Below are 16,804 nucleotides of genomic sequence, written 5' to 3'. Positions count from 1 at the left end.
AATCTCAATTACCTCCTTAAAGGTCCTATCTCCAAATACAGTCACATTAGCAGCTAGGGCTTCAACGTATGAATTTTGAGGGAAAATAACTCAGTCCATAACGCTGGCCAAATTACCATCCAATTATAAACATTCTATATGTTTGAAAATTTTGACCTATACCAAGTACCAAGACTTGGCTGGAGAGTCTCACTCTTTCTTCCTTCCAACTCCTCGGACGTCCTTCCTCCCTCATGTCCCTGTACTGCGAAGGAGTCCCTGAACAGCTGTTCCGCACACCTTTCCTTCACGGAACAGAGGATCTGTGGCTGCCAAGGCTTACAGCAGCCCGAGGGACAGGGACCCCGTGGAGGTCACAGAATCAGTGCTCTTGCCCTTCAATGGTGGGAGACAGGCTGTACTCACGAAAACCCAGGGTGTTCTCTTCTTTCTGTTTTGATAGATGTGGTCCTCAGGCAGCCCCACAGTGGCCTATTCCAATTAAAATTAAGTACTTGATTCCTGGAGTCATCTGTATTTCTATATGTCAACATTGTCTTTATAGGGGTGTATGTTTTAAATCCAAACTAAATGACTTACACATTAACTGCTCTGAAGCAATTTATTTATAAATTAGGACTTTTTCATATATGCAAAATTAACGTCACAAATAGGAATGATCAACAGATAGAAGAGCAGACTGGACTAAATGATTGCATGCCATTAACCATTAATTCAACAAAAGCACCTACCAGGTATCAATAATGGTGATGGGCACTGGTAATATAGTGATGATGGAAATAGCCGTGACCCCTGCCCTCGTGAGATTACAGCGCGTTGTGGTAATTCCTTACGGAGGGAAGGAGGGTGCTCCAAGAACAAACGGAGAGGCATCTAACCCTGACCTTAACCCTTATTAATAAGGAACCTACTTGGATGAGATTTATACTTGTAAATTCTGAAAATTTTATTCTAGTAACAATTTAAACGTATCATTTTACCCTAGAAGTATACATGTGTAGACAAACTATAATACTTAAAAATTCTCTGTTAATAAAATAAGAGTCATGCCATATAACAACAATTTATTTGGGAAATGAGCAGTGGTAAGTTTCACATTCAGTTCAGCTCAACACTGTGCATATTTCCAGTAATGAGTCTTTATTAATTATATTTAGTTGTCACTCTTTCTTAAACGGTAATTGCATGCAAACCCATTCATTTAGCTTCTAAGATGAAATAGCAATTAGAGGGTGGGGAGGCTAGTGGAATAAGCTACTACAGACAGGAAACTTGTAATGCATGGCTGAGCACCGGTATAAAGTTAGCTCCTACCTTGCAGATGGGAAAACTATTATACCTCCTTTGGGGCCTGGCAGAGTCTTGAACTGCAGGGTCTCAATCTTCCTCGTCCACGTATCAAACTTCTACTTAACTTTCCCTTGCTGATCTTTTTCTGTCTTCCGACCACAAAAAACGTGTTCTTTTCTCCGGGCCTTTGTAGTTGCTCACATTTCTGCTGCTCTCAGCTCAAATGCCACCGTCTTCGCTGACAACCTCGATCCCCATCTTACTTCACCTTCCAATCGCTCTATATCTCATCTCACTGTTCTGTTTTCTCCACAGCACGTGTTACTAGCTAGCACTGCATTATTTATTTACTTATTTGCACACTAATCATCTGCTTCCTCTAATTAAAATATAAGCTCCGTGAAAACTAAAATAGAGCTTGGCACATGATAGATGCTTCACATATTTATTGAATGACTGAAGGATAATAAAAGTCAATGAAATGCTACAGCTGCATCTCTTTCTGGAATCTGTCAGATGGTCCCAGTTATGGCAGGAGTGTATATTTCCACGATTGTAATTATTTGATATTTTTTAAAGAAACCTTTAGTTTACAATTAGGGAATACGTATTTTTCTCAAGCACACATGGAACAATTACAAATACCAACCACATGCAGGTCCCTAAACAAGTCTCAAATACCAAAGGATCAGTATCAAATGCATACAATATATTGTGTATCTAAAACGCAATTATGGCTCAAAAACATTATGAAAGGACAATAGCAAAAAATAACTTAAAATATGTTTAGAAAATTTAAACCACACTTTTAAATTGATCAAAGAAGAGTACATAAGAGAAGTTATAAAATGTTTAGATGTGAATGATAACAAAATACTGTGTTTCAAAATTAGGGGACATAGCTAAAACAGTATTTAAGGAAAAATGTACAGTCTGAAATACATATGTTAGAAAGGAAGTCTGAGATTTCATGAAAGAATCAAACCAAAGAAAGTAGTGGTAGTGAGGGAATGAACATCAGAGCAGAACTAAAGCAGCCATAGACAAAACAGGCAACGAAGGTCAGTACAGCCAAAAGGCAAAGCTTTCAAAAAGATAGTAAGAGAACACCATGGAGGAATATCTGCCCTGAAACTATGAACTTTCTACACACATCTCAGAAAAACTATTGAACCAAATTGGCCCAAGGAGAAATAGAAAACTCAAGTAGTTTCCTAACAGATACTTAAAGAAACTGAATCCTTAGTTAATGATCTTTCCTCGGAGAAAACATCCACCCAGGCAGTTTACTACATGGGTTCTACAAAACTTTAAATAGATCATTTCAATCTTGCACAAAGTCTGCAAGACAATAGAAAATAAGAGAATACTCAGTATCTCCATTTATGCAATATACAAATTTGATATCTTATTATCACCCCCTTCATATAAAAATTATACAAAGGAAGCATAAGAAAAGCAAATTGCCATCCAATCCACTCCTGAACATGGATGCAAAAAGTTACTTAGCAAAATATTGGAAAATTGAATCCAAGTAATATACATAAAAATATAATATAGCATGCCAAAATTGTTATATTCCAGGAATCTAAAATAGAAATAATGTTGAAAAAATTTTAATGAACTTACTATATACATAGATTTCAAAAAGAAAAATATTCACAATAGTTGCAGAAAAATTACAGTTCATTGCTAATGAAAACTCTGAGTAACTTTGGAATAAACAAACCAACAATCTGTAGCAAATATCATACTTATGGTGAAAATATGCAGATCCCTCTGCACTCGGAAATAAGAGCTGCCTGCGCCCCTGCTCATACTCACGTTGCTCAGGAGGCGCTAAAGACGAAGCTGGCCAAGACCTGGCCCACAATTCCGCCTGCCTACCCAGCTCTGTGTCACAACTCTGGGGTCACAGTGCCTGGGTCCCAAACCCCCAAAATCACACATACAGTTAAACATATGTTAAAACCTATATGCACAAGCAAACTTGCAAAGTGTTAGGCTAGATAGAGCGTCCACCCAGCACAGTGCAGTACCTGCTTCTGTTGCAAATTCGGTACCAAGGTCTCAGGTCCTAGGTTTCTGGTCCTAGCCACAATCAGTAAGGAGGCGGGTGACCAGTAAGTAAGAAGGCGGGTTATTGAGCCCAGCAGGTGTGTTGGACTTTCCCAGCTACATCCTGTCCAGGATCTGCTCATACTACAGCCTCCAGATGAACCATGGGCCCAAGGTCCCAGGACATGAGCATTGGAGGGTTTGCTGTGAACATGAGCAGTTCTGAGTCCTGGCGGGACCCAGGAGGTCCAGGCACTAACAAAGCCTCTGTCCAGGCTTTGCACCTGAGTCAAGCAGGAACAACTAAAGTCCAGGATGTTGAGAAGTCCTAGGTCTGCGGAACCATCTGTACTTTATGCATATTTGAGGATACCACTGTAGTGATGGCCTCCCAAATCCCTTAAAATGATGGAGCTACCACTGGCGGCTTTCCCAGTCTAGGAGTGTGGCGGCCGCAGCCCTGCCTGATCACCGGTCCTCCGCTGGCCCCAACAGCAGCAGGAGCATCACCAAGACCTGACCATCCCCAGGGTTGCTGCCCAGCCAGGCAGAATGGTCGGCATCCTTTTTTGATTGTTTTTTAATCGTGTTTTATGTGCACAGGTGGGGAATTCTTGACTGCAGGAATTAGGTCCTATTCTGAGGTCATGGGACTAGCCCAGCCCCAATGCACGATGGATTGGGGATTTAAGGATTAAATCTCAGCCTCGTGGAAATCTCCCTCTACCCCCCAAACCCCTCTATTATATCCTTTCTTATAAGGGAGAAGGATTGAATGGAGAAGAAAGGATCACTTAGGCTTCAGAACTAAACTCAGCTTTGTTTTCAAACTTTAGGACCTGAAGAATCATGAAGCCAGACCCATTCCATCCCATGACCAGGGAACTAAGGGGCCTTCACTGGGCAATAGCTTCCTAATTTCACCTACTGGTGCAATCTCTCCTCTACCTACCATCTCCTGCAAACGGGTAGTCTCCTAGAAATGTCAGTCCCCGTTATAAAACCCTTCATCCCCAGCCACACTGAGCTTTTCCTCTGTAATGAGGCACACGGTGTTCCCTCATCTGCCTCCGTTCTTCTCCTGCCTCAATCCTAACTCTCTCTACCTGAATCCTGACTCCTGCTAATTTCAGCATTTGTGCATTTGTTCATGCTGAAATCTGGCCAATTCCTACTTATTTTTGAAGATTGGTGTGGCAGAGTGTTAAGACCCTTGGCTTTGGAATCGAATGGTAAGGAATGAATTTGGGAAGGAAATCTCTTTTGGCCTGAGTCTTATCATTTGTAGTGAGAGTAAGGCTACCTACCTCCTAGAATTGTTGAGTTATTAAAAACTATTAATATATGCATAAGCAAACTTGCAAGGTGTTAGGCTAGATAGAGTATCCACCTAGCACGGTGCAGTACCTGCTTCTGTTACAAATTCAATGCAAGCTTTACCTTCTCACTTTTATCCTCCACTCAGACTGAGGAGTGAGGCCCCCACCCCACCCCTGCCTCCACACGCCTTCTCGGTAGCCACAGACACAGGACAGCCCTCCAGCAAAGGATTCCCACGTTGCCTTCATGGTTTATTTTCCTTTTTGTAAAACCTCACACCCCCACTCTTGTCCTTTGAGGACAGTGTCATAGGCTGTATGTTTCTGGTGGTGAGCACGGTGTTGGCAAGTGTCGCGTGCTTAGTAAGTGTTTGTTGAATGAAGGAAGGAACCAACACATCACACCTTTCGGTGAGCAAAACATTTTATGATGCAAAAGATGCAAATCTTTGTGATGCTGGGGAAAAATCATCAATAAATTTACTCATAAAGAGTATTTTATGGCTTGAAATTATAGAGTGGGTTAAAAGTTTCATAATAGCTGGCTATTTTTTCCCTATGATATCCAATTTTGGAAGAGATGTTATATTTGGCAGCATTTTAAATTAAGTTCTTGAGTTGGTATAGGAAAATCATGAACCTGAGATGTACCAAAGGCAACACAGCTATTGTCAGAGTCAGAACTCTGAAATGAAACGAGAGGTACCATCTCCCGATCCCTGTGCTAATTCTTCCAGGGTGCATGCTGTGGAGAAACACACTGCTATGGAAACCACTAAAGAGAAGCAGAAATTCTTTGTAACTAGGAGCTTGGGCCTCTAGCTTTGCAAATTAATGCCAAAATACCACTTATCCATCTGCATCCTTGACAGTACAAAGATAGTAAAATATAGCACCTTATCCTCCACTTGCTCATGCAGATGGGGAAGAGACTGAATGTGATAAAGACCATGACTGAGTTTCTCCCCGACATGGGCAGAGAATCCCACTGTGCAGAGTGGAGGGAGCTAGCACCACGTTCACGCAGACGACATCCCAGAGGGCCTTTGCAAAGGGGAAAGTGCGATGCACATGATTTTTATTACCCTCATCTGTGGTTCCTTACCGCACTGTGTCTGGGCTACTCCCAGTCCAGCAGAATTCTAAATGCAACCTTTGTATCCCCTGTGTTTTTTGTGAGGAAACCGCACTGACCTTAACTTAGCTAATCCCTGTTAGCACGAACTCGAGAATAAAGTAGAGCAATGTGAGAGCACCGATTTTGACACATAGGAAAATATGTCAGTTGCCAGTATTTGTCTCCTCACCTGGACTATGTATTGGTGTTTTTGTGTTCCTGGAATATTTTTTCAAAAAGACGGTATTTTATGAATACCTGAATGGGAAATGTAGAGATGGGTACCTCATGGCTTTGTCAACCAAATAAATTAATATTCTTGCACACACAGACCTACACATGACCAGAAATAGTCATGCTAACTAGGACTACATGAATTTTCCTCAATTAAAAAGTATCAGTTGAATTCAATGGGGTTCTTTTTGTCCTGTGGTTTATCAAACAAATTTTTCTTAAACTTCCTCACACATTGCTCCCTTTCTAAATGCCCTTAAATCTAAAAGGCTCAAAAAGGGCTTGGGGAAGGCAGTGGCATCCTTTCACTGATGGCAGGAGGACAGGAGAGTCAGTCCCTGCTGTGGTTTGAATGTGTCCCCTCCAAAATTCAAGTGGTAAATCTTACTGGCCAGCGGGTGGTATTGCCGGGTGGGACCTGTAGAGGTGATTAAGCCACTAGAGCACCTCCCTTGACAATGGGGTTAAGGCCCTGACAGAGGAGGCTTCACACAGCCTTCAGCTCACTGGCCCTAGGTCACGTGGGGACACAGCCGTCCCCCCTCCTGGAGGCTGCAGCAACAGGGCACCATTTAGGAGCTGAGAACAGCCCCCCACCAGACACTGCTGCCGGCACCCTGGTCTTAGACTTAGCCTCCAGAACTGTGAGAAATAGATTTCTGTGATTTATACATTACCCAATATCAGGTATTCTGTTACAGAACCACAGACAGATCAAGACGGCGCCAGCCTTTCTCCTGGGCCCAGAGCGCCAGCAGCTCAGGTTAGGAGTCACGGGCCTGGATCTCCTGGAGGGAAGCTTGCTCCTGCTGGGAAATCAGGCGCATCCTCGCCTGTCACTGAGCCTCCGTCAGACCCTGGGGCAGGCATGGACGTGGAAATGGTCCCCTTTCCAGAATGCCCCCACACAGGCCGGTGGGCTGTCCATCTCACTCTCCGCGAGAGGGCTGACTGGCTGGGAGTGAGAGGAAAACCGTGGGACTCTCAGCCCCACCTCCGGGAGCATTCTGCGACCACACGACAGATGAGCATTTCTGCAGGTGCTAGAGCCACACTCTGGACTCCTGAACCCCAGGCCTTTCACTAACTCAGACGTGCACTTTCTGATTCATTCCCAGCAATTCTTCATGCAAAACAAACAAGCTGAGGAAAGTACCTCTCCGGTGCATAAACCAAGAATTCTAGAAATTCATTTTCCTAACACCAAGTCATAGGTGGAGTGTACCCACAGAGCACGGCTGCGTGTGGGCACTGTCCCTTTGCTCTAGGTGTTCACAGCTTTTTAAAATAGCATTTGGGAAAATATGCTTTCATTCATAGCTGATACAGAAAGTCCCTATGCTTTTTTTTAGTTTAGCCATTTTGTAATTGTAACTCTTTTTGTTCTTTGATGTTATTTCTCTTTGAGTTATAGAAAGGAAAAAATAAACTTTGGTTTAAGCTTTTTTTTTTGACCTGTTAGCTTTATTTTTGTTACAGTAGTGCTTGTCTCAACGAGATATTATTTGATGAAATAAAAGCTGCCAGATGCCAAGCAGCACGGCCCCAGGTACCATGTTTGTGTGAGTGTGTCTGTTTGTATGTAATAGTTATAATTTATCATGCAATTATTGTGTCCCAGGCACCGTGGTAAACTTTTTTATGCACTATTTCAAAGTGTAATAATTCCTCTGAATGGTGTTTTGTTAACCCCATTTTAGAGATGAAGAAATTGAGCTTTATCTAGTAACAAATTTGTCCAATGACATAGGCTCATAAGTGGCCCAGAAGATTTGGCAATCAAACTCTATGCTCTATCCAAGTTAAGATGCAGTCATTTTCTGAGCACTTAGAGCGTCTGATATTGACAGGTAGATATTCTTTATCATGCTAAATATCTATTAATACTTCAAGAGGTTTTTGTGTTAATTGCGTCAGACTGATGTAAAAACTTACTATAAACTGGGGTTTAAAATAACAGAAATGTATACTTTCACATCCTAGAGGCCAGAAGGTCAAAGTCAAGGTGTTGGTTTAGTTCCTCTAAAGCAGGGGAGACTCTTCCAGATTCTGGGGGCTGCAGAGGATCTTTGGCTTCAGGCTGCACCATTACAATTTCTGCCTCTGTGTTTGCATTGCTTCCTTTGGGGTGCCCATCTCTCTTCTGTGTGACTTTTATGAGGACACTTGTCTTTGGATTTAGGACCCACTCCAATAACCCAGAGGATCTCAACGTGAGGTCCTTAACTTGATTATATCTGCAAAGACCCTTTTTCCAAATAAGGTTCCAGGTTCCAGGGAATAGGACCTGGAGATATCTGTTGGGGTGGGGTTGGGGGAGTGGTGCTACCATTCAGCTGCTACATTTTTAAACAGAAATGAGAACTTAACAAGTATTTTTAGCACTTACTAAGTTTTTAAGTGTATACACTCTTCATTGAAATGTGTTTTGTGAAACAGCTAAACATTTCTTAATGGGGAAAGATTTTTAATTCCTGAGTTATAATTACTTTCTGGTTTTAATATTTTATATATTAAATACCATGCTGTTTTGGTTACTGTAGCCTTGTGGTATAGTTTGAAGTCTGTAATGTTATGCCTCCAGATTTGTTCTTTTTGCTTAAGGTTGCTTTGGCTATTCAGACTCTTTTCTGGTTCCAAACGAAGCATACAATTATTTTTTCTAGATTTGTGAAATATGACATTGGTATTTTGATGGGGATTGCAGTGAATCTGTAAATCACTTTAGGTAGTATGGACATTTTAACAATGTTTATTCTGCCGATCCATGAGCATGATATGTTTTTCCTGTTTACATCATCTGCAATTTCCTTCTTCAGTGATTTGTATTTCTCTTCATGGAGATCTTTCACCTCTTTGGTTAAATATATTCCTAGGTATTTTATTTTCTTTGTAGCTGCTATGAAAGGTATTGAGTCTTTGACTGATTCTCAGCTTGACTGTTGTTGTTGGTATGTAGGTATGCTACTGAGTTTTGTGTACATTGATTTTGTAGCCTAAGACTTTGCTGAATTTATTTATCAATTCCACGAGTCTCTTGGCAAAATCTTTGGAGTTTTCTAGGTATAAGATCATATCATCACCAAAAAATGATAGTTTGACCTCCTCTTTCCCTATTTGGATACCATTAATTTCCTTCTCTTTTCTGATTGCTCTGGCTAGGACTTCCAGCACTACGTTGAATAGAAGTGGTGACAGTGGGCATCCTTATCCTGTACCAGTTCTGAGTGGGATTGCTTTCAACTTTTCCTCATTCAGTATGATATTGGCTGTGGGTCTGCCATATATGGATTTTATAATTTTGAGGTATGTGCCATCTATACCTATTTTGTTAAGAGTTTTTATGATAAAAGAGTGCTGTATTTTGTCAAACACTTTTCCTGCATCTATTGAGATGATCATATGATCTTTGTTTTTGCTACTATTTATGTGGTGGATCACATTTACAGATTTACATAAGTTGAACCATCCTTATATCCCTGGGATGAACCCCACTTGGTCATAGTGTATTATTTATTTAGTTTTTGATGTGCTGCTGAATTTGGTTTGTTAGAATTTTATTGAAGATTTTTGAATCTATATGTATAAGGGATATTGGTCTATAGTTTTCTTTTTTGTTGTTGTTGTTATGTCTTTTCCTGGCTTTAGCATCAAGATGAGACTGGCTTCATATTAATAGAATGAGTTGGGGGGGGGAGGAGTTCTTCCTTCTCAATGTTATAAAATAATTTCTGCAGTATGGGTACCAGTTCTTCTTCGTAGGTCTGATAAAATTCAGCTGTGAAACCATCTGGTCTGGTAATTCATTTTTTTCTTCTTTTGCTCAGTGTTGCTGGCTAAATATATAGATTTTATATTAGCATTTCCCTTGGATTTAGTGCTCTGGCTATTTTTCTTCTTAATAGTTCCTGAATTTCCTCTTAAGATACTATATTTTAATCTAATTACCTTATTTAGAATTAGTAAATAAGTAGGATATGCCATTTCTCTATCATTTTACCCTATTTTTCTAAGAAAGTTTACTGTAAAAATCTGAAACCCTTTAAATTAGAATTTGTAATGAATGCATTCTCCATTTTTTCCTTTGAACTTGTACCATGGGCCAGCTGCCCCCCCTCAGTCATGGTACTATTTATCTCAGCCTTTTACCTTGTCACCTTCTTAACTCTACCAGTAGCTTTGCTAACATCTCCATTTAATAATTTCCATTAGCAACCAAGAACTCGATTAGCATAATATGCATTCCCCATCTGCACTGAGAAAGTTCCTCCTCATCAGTCTGAAAACTAACTGCTGTACAGAAAAATCATGGGGAATAATTAGAATTAAAGTTCACAAACCACCCAACACAAAGCTCTTGCCATCCACTGGGCATAATTTGTAGGTTATGCAAATACAGCTACTGTCATCTCTATTAGACCAGAACACATGTGTGGACAAAGATGACTTTGGGCTTCTGATAAGGTCGTGGGATGAAGATTTGCTTGAGAGGGGCAGAGGAAGGCAATGGCCATCTGAGCAGAAGGCACTGGCCTTGGCTTGGTGTAACCACAGCCGGGACTCTGCTCAAGTCGCATTCTCCCCAGCATCTTTTGTGCCCTCATCTAGAAGAAGGAGTGACAGAAAATTCATGAAGGCTTTCCCCAGTGGCTGTTCCTACAGTGTCCAATGTGTAAACCCCTTCAGGCAGAGACACTCGTATATCATCAGCTCCATAATGCATTGTAGGCACCTAAGAAATCCTGGTTGATTTCTATATCCACCTTTATGACCACCCAAAAATGTGGACCTGTTGGATTTTTGACTTGCATAATGTCAATGGTCTTCACCACACCTCTATATCTGTCCTCTTCTCCCAGAGCCACTCCTCTGAACTGGCAACCATCGCAAAGTGCCCCACCTTCTACATGTTAATTATGTCTTTACCTTTTACTTCTGATTTGTTTCCTAATTCAATTCTCTTAAATTTTATTTTATGTATACTAAACATATAAAAGAATATAAATAAAGTTTACATAAATACAAGAAATGATAAGCCTGTCATCCGGTGTAACAAAAGAATTTTACCCACACTTTGAAGGCCCCTATGTGATCATTCCTATGCAAAGCCTGTCCCTCAGTTCCAAAAATAACTACTGCTCTTAATAATTTATTATTATTCTCCAGTATTCATTCTAATCTTATTATTTCCCTAGATAATTTAGTGCTGTGTGTTAGAATCTTTATGTATGGTTATCATACTATATGTCTTCTTCTGTATCTTGTATTTATGTGCAATGCTGTATCTTTGTGATTTCACCATGATAATGTTGTCAATACAAGTAATTCATTTTCACAGCTGAGTCTTTCATTCTATAAACATATAATAAATGAATATATATAATAGATATATTTCTATATTTTCGAGTCATTGGACCTTTGCATGGTTTACAACTTTTTGCTATTGGAAACAATGCTGCCATGAACATTCCTGCCCATGCATATTGCTGTACGTTGGGTATGCATCAGGAAGTGGAATTGCTGGGTTGTAGAGCATATGCATATTCAAGTTTATAAGACAATGCCAGACAATGCCAAACTGTGTGTCAGGGCCCTTGTACATGTTGTAGACCTTCACCAGCAGTGTTTAAAAATCCCCCTTGCTCTGTGTCCTTGCCAATACATGGTTTTATTACTTTTTAATGTATCTCATAAAATGATATCTCAATGTGGTTTTACTTTATATTTTGTTGATTGCTCATAAGATTTGGAATATTTTCATTCCCTGATTGGCTATCTATTTTTTTTTTATTTACTGTAAAATGCCATTGGTGTCTTTTGCTCATTTTTCTATGGGTTGTCTTTTTCTCCTGTATTAACTTTGCATGTTTATTGTTCCCTCTTCTGGCATTTAAATATTAGCATTTCTTAAAGCTCAGTTTTGGGCTCTTTTTTCTCCTTAAGCTCCTTTCTACTTACATAATCCCATCTACTTTAAGTTACCATCTAGTCAAACCATCTGTATGCAAATTACTTCTGATTTTATATTTCTAGACAAGCTCTAATTTCTAGCTCCACATCTTAAATCCAACTATTTCTCAGTATGCTCACTTGGATGTTTCAAAAGAATCACAATTTTAACTTCAAAATCAAAATTATTATTTTCCTCCAAATCTGGTATTTTTAGTGTTCCCAATCTCTGAGTGTTGCACAATGCAGAAACCTGGAAGGCATCTTTGACTTTTTGCACTCAGCTATATTAGCTTTCAGTTACAGCCTTCTAACTAGTCTCCCTGAATCCACTCTGGACTCCACCCTTCAGTTCTCTACACCAGAGCTACGACTAAATATCCATTGCAAGTACATATTTGATCATACTGGAAACATCACTCACCTCCCATTGCTCTTAGAATAAAGTCTAACATCATTAGCATAAGACCCTAGGAGACCCCCACTGTCTGGCTTCTGCCTGATTTACCTTCTCCTATGTTCCCTGCTGCTCCTTGTATTCAGCCACATAAGGCTTCTTTAAGTCCCTTGAAAATCTATGTTTCTTTCTGCCCTGATTATTGAACAGGCCACTCTCCTCTTGGAATGACACCTACATGGTTGGTTGGCTCCATTTTGCTTTACTCGTTTATCACCTAAGCATCTCAGCCCAAGCACAAGTTCTTATGCATTTCATTCTGTAAAAAGCCCATTTTATATGTTCACCAAGAATTGCAGTCATTTTCTTTGTATGTATTATGCACCTGTAAATATGAATATTTACACTCTCCGGGAGTTCCAGAGTGCAAGCGTATCTGATTTTGGTCCCTATTAAACTCAAACCTAATACAGAGCCTTGGCCATTATAAGAACATAATAAATATTTGCTAAATGAATAAATTACATTCCCATATTATCTGATTTTTAAAAGCTACATCAGGCGTTCTTGTTACTTGGTGTCACTGAGCCATATCAACTACAACTCTGCACATGCACGTTATAAAATGTTTGAAATAAGATCACAGGAAGCAGGGGGAGTGGGAGGGAGTTGGTAGGCGTTTTGGTGTAATTTCTAAAATAGATTCTGGACAAACACATGGTAAAATGAAATTTAAAGACAACTAGACTACTCACTAAGTCACTGACGCAGGAACTTGGAAGGGTGTCTACTACATGGTGCATGGAAGTATTCTAGGTGAAACAATTCAATCCTTGGAGTCCTTGGGGTACTTCCTAGTTCTTTTGTTTACAACAACCAACTGATTCTTAAAGTTATCTTATACATTGTTCTGTTTCATTTTGTTTGTTTTCATTTTATCCTATAATTATAGAAGATAATTTGGAAAGAAAAAATAAGAAAAGATATCCATTTCAAATTCAGAGTCTTTCAGGAAATAATGCTAGCGTCCTACGAAATCTAAGCAAAATATAAACAAAATAAGTTGATGAGATTTGAGACGGCAGAGAGGCCAGCACTGAGAGCTACTCTGGGGCAGAAGAAATGCCTACAGAATTTTAAAATGTATCAAAGGGAAATCATAATAAAATCCACATAAGCAAAAAGAAAAAAAGGATACCGGTATTGAAGTTATGATAACTCAAGTAGGAAGAGGAATTAAGACAAAATATCTAACTGCTAAATGAGTTTATATCAATAAGTTGTAAATACTGTGCCTAGCAAAAAGAATGGTTTGAAAAACATAGAAAAACTTAAGGAGTTGCCATATTCCATACTTTCCTCAATCAGAAGGATAGATTGGAAATAAGAATCAAATATTCTTTAGGAGACTTCAAATGTTTTCTAATAATGAGACAAGTAAAATTCCAAACAAAAGGTGATACTAGTGTGTAGTTGGTGAAGTTGGTGCTTTACAATCAATCAGAAGTCACAGATTTTATAGAGTTCTATAATTCAGGGATTTCATAGGAGAATGTATTCATTTCTAGCACTCATACACACCTTTTCAAAGACACATATCGGCCGTGTTACCTGAAGGACAGTAGAACAATGGAAAGAATGATCTATGCTGTGTTATTCCTAAAGGATCCTCTGTAACTTCAGGCCACGTATGCCAAGTGTCTCCCCTGAGCAGAATGTGTAATTGGCTTTTATTATTAAAGGGCAAGGTTCAAGTAGGACACATGGGATGTGCCCTGGGTGGGGCAATTAAATTGTCCTGGTCAGGAGAAATGAGTTTCCCCCAGGTGAGAGGATCCAAATTTTGGTTCCAGGTTCCCCCCAGCACGCTGCCCCCGCTTCCCACTGATCTCCCCCGAGAGTGCGATCTGATTCAACTCCTGCACATGAGGTCCCTATCAAGGTTGGCTTCTGAAGAACCCGACCTATTAAAGTGACCTAAAAGTCCTACCCATCATACCAATGAGCATTTGTGTTTTAAATCAAAGAAATATATCTCTAATAGTAGAATCAACGCCCATAACCCCTGAAAGAATTCAGGGTCCCAAATCCTGGAGGGGGAACATTAGCATGGGTGGACGTGAGCAGAGGGACTACCGACAGGCAGCGTGGACAAAAGGGATGCTGAGTCAGAGAACATTCTGTGACAATAACAAGGTCAGGGTAAGCACAGGTGTCCCGGAATGTTAGTAGGAAAGTGAGACGTGAGCAGAGAAAATACAGAAACAGACAATGTAAACAAACGGGGTGCTGAGCAAGAGAACAGACTGTGACAATAACAAGATCAGGTAACCACAAGTTACCTTTAAGTTTACCTAACAAACTTCTTTGCTGGCTGACTTAAACTTCTGTGTCCCTCGCTTTGATTCTTCAATGGTGAGGAGACAACAACCAAGGTGTTCACATCAGCCACTGGTGGCATGATTTGGTGCCATGACTTGAATTTGCAGACCTAAGGCATGACTTTGCCTCTGACTTTCCGCTCTTGCATTGACCTGGATTTCTGAAGCTTTTGTTGCCATTGGAGTATGTGCTTTTTTTTTTTTTTTTTCCCCCTTCTCCTGAGAGTCCTTGCTGTTTTTTTGTAGAAGAGATCCAGCCTTCAGATTTACAGGACTCTATGCAGGACCCTGAGATATCTGATACGTGCTTTGTGTCTTGCTTGGTTAAACGCTAGAGAATGTGTGAGGGTACGCCCTCCTTGGAGAGGGGAGGTCTGGAAATTTCCTTGGTTCTACTGGGTGGTAAAGGTTGAGATGTTGCGGAGGAAAGGTGAGGTGTGGGAGAGGTTAGGGAGACCACCCTCCTTACAGCTTTTAAGTTCCCTGGCTATTTTGGAAGTGGTGCTGCAGGAGGAAAGAGTAACACAGCCGACTCATGGGTCTTGCCAAGGCTTGTGCAGCACTGGCACCCAGGGACTGGGGGATGATCCAAGGGGTCACCCATGCAGAGGAAGGGAGGCCATGGTAACGGTGCCTAGTCCACGTCTCTGGAGGCCCACGACGGGCCAGGGTGGCGCCTGTGTGAGGAGCAACGCCTCCTCCTAGGGCAGTGTGGCAGGTGGGGGATGGCCCAGCAATCCTGTGCCCTCCTCTGTGTCTCGGATGGGAAGTCAGCACAGCAGTCCCAGGACAGCACCTTTCGGGTGTATTCTCCAACACTGGGATCAATTTGATCCTCAGTCCCTAAAGAAGACACAGGTAATCTTCCTGTACAAGGTGCCTGGCTACGGCGTAAGCTGGAAGATGGGGAAGAGTGGCCCACAAATGACTCCCTTAACTTTAACACTATCCTGCACCCTGACCTGCTCTGTCACAGATTAGGAAAGTGGTCTGAGGTGCCTTATGTGTGGGCCTTTATGGCACTGAGAGATAACGGGGATCTGTGCAAGGATCCTTTGTTGCTCGGCCTTTCTGGCAGTGATCACCAAGCTCCCTCCGGCCCCGTCACAGGAGCCCGACATCCTAGATGACCCGCTGGCGGTGGGGGGAGTACAGGAAGGATCTGTTCCCACTCAGGCTGGCTCTCCTGGGGACAGCTGCAGAGCAACCACCTCAATACTCACCACCCAGTTGGCCGAGCCCTGGCAGATATACTCGGAGTGGGGCCTCCTTCCACCCAGGATTGTACCCTTTGAGGGAGGTGGCCAGTGGGGATACGGGAACCACAAAGGTGCGCGTCCCCTTCACTATGACTGGCAAGCAGAGGCTGGGGAGGTTCTTGGAGGACCATTCCCATTTTCTAGATGAATCCCAAAACCCGACCTTTCAACCCTACCTGGGTGGATATTCATATCATCCTATCAACCTGCTGTGCAGCAGAGGAAAGATGCTGCAGTTGGGATGCTGCCCAGGCATAAGCTGAGGGATTGGCAGCTCCTCAGACTGGCCACGCTGTTGCCCATTGCTGTTGGGGCAATGGAAGTTCCCCCTGGGGACCCTCAATGACACTATCGGGCAGGACATACAGACCTGAAGAAACAAAGCCATCCACTTGGGTGTATAAGGGAAGGGATAAAGAAGTGTATAGTTAAGCCAGTGAACTGTGAAAAATAAGGGGAATAACCCAGAAGGCCACATAAAATCCTACTCTCTTCCATGAATGGCTGGTGGAAAGAGTTGGGACGTTTACTAACCCTCAGTCCCCAGAGGGGCAAGTGTCCCGGGAACACATTTCATTAACCATTCAGCCCCTGACACTCAAAGGAAGCCACAAGAGTCACAAGAAACATAACAGAAACAGCACAAGGCACAATACACAACATTGTGGTTTGCCCCCCATCCCCCCAAGTGGTTGTTGGGTGCCAGGACACATCTGGATGTAACCATATAAGGCAACCCCCCCCCCCCCGCCCAATGTCAGGGAGGAGACAACATCCTCACTGGTCAAGAGAAAAGGGGA

This window comes from Eulemur rufifrons, chromosome 19, assembly GCF_041146395.1.
Source record: "Eulemur rufifrons isolate Redbay chromosome 19, OSU_ERuf_1, whole genome shotgun sequence".
NCBI classification, from domain to species: domain Eukaryota; kingdom Metazoa; phylum Chordata; class Mammalia; order Primates; family Lemuridae; genus Eulemur; species Eulemur rufifrons.
The sequence above is the reverse complement of the archived record's forward strand: the minus strand, read 5'-3'. Positions refer to the sequence as shown.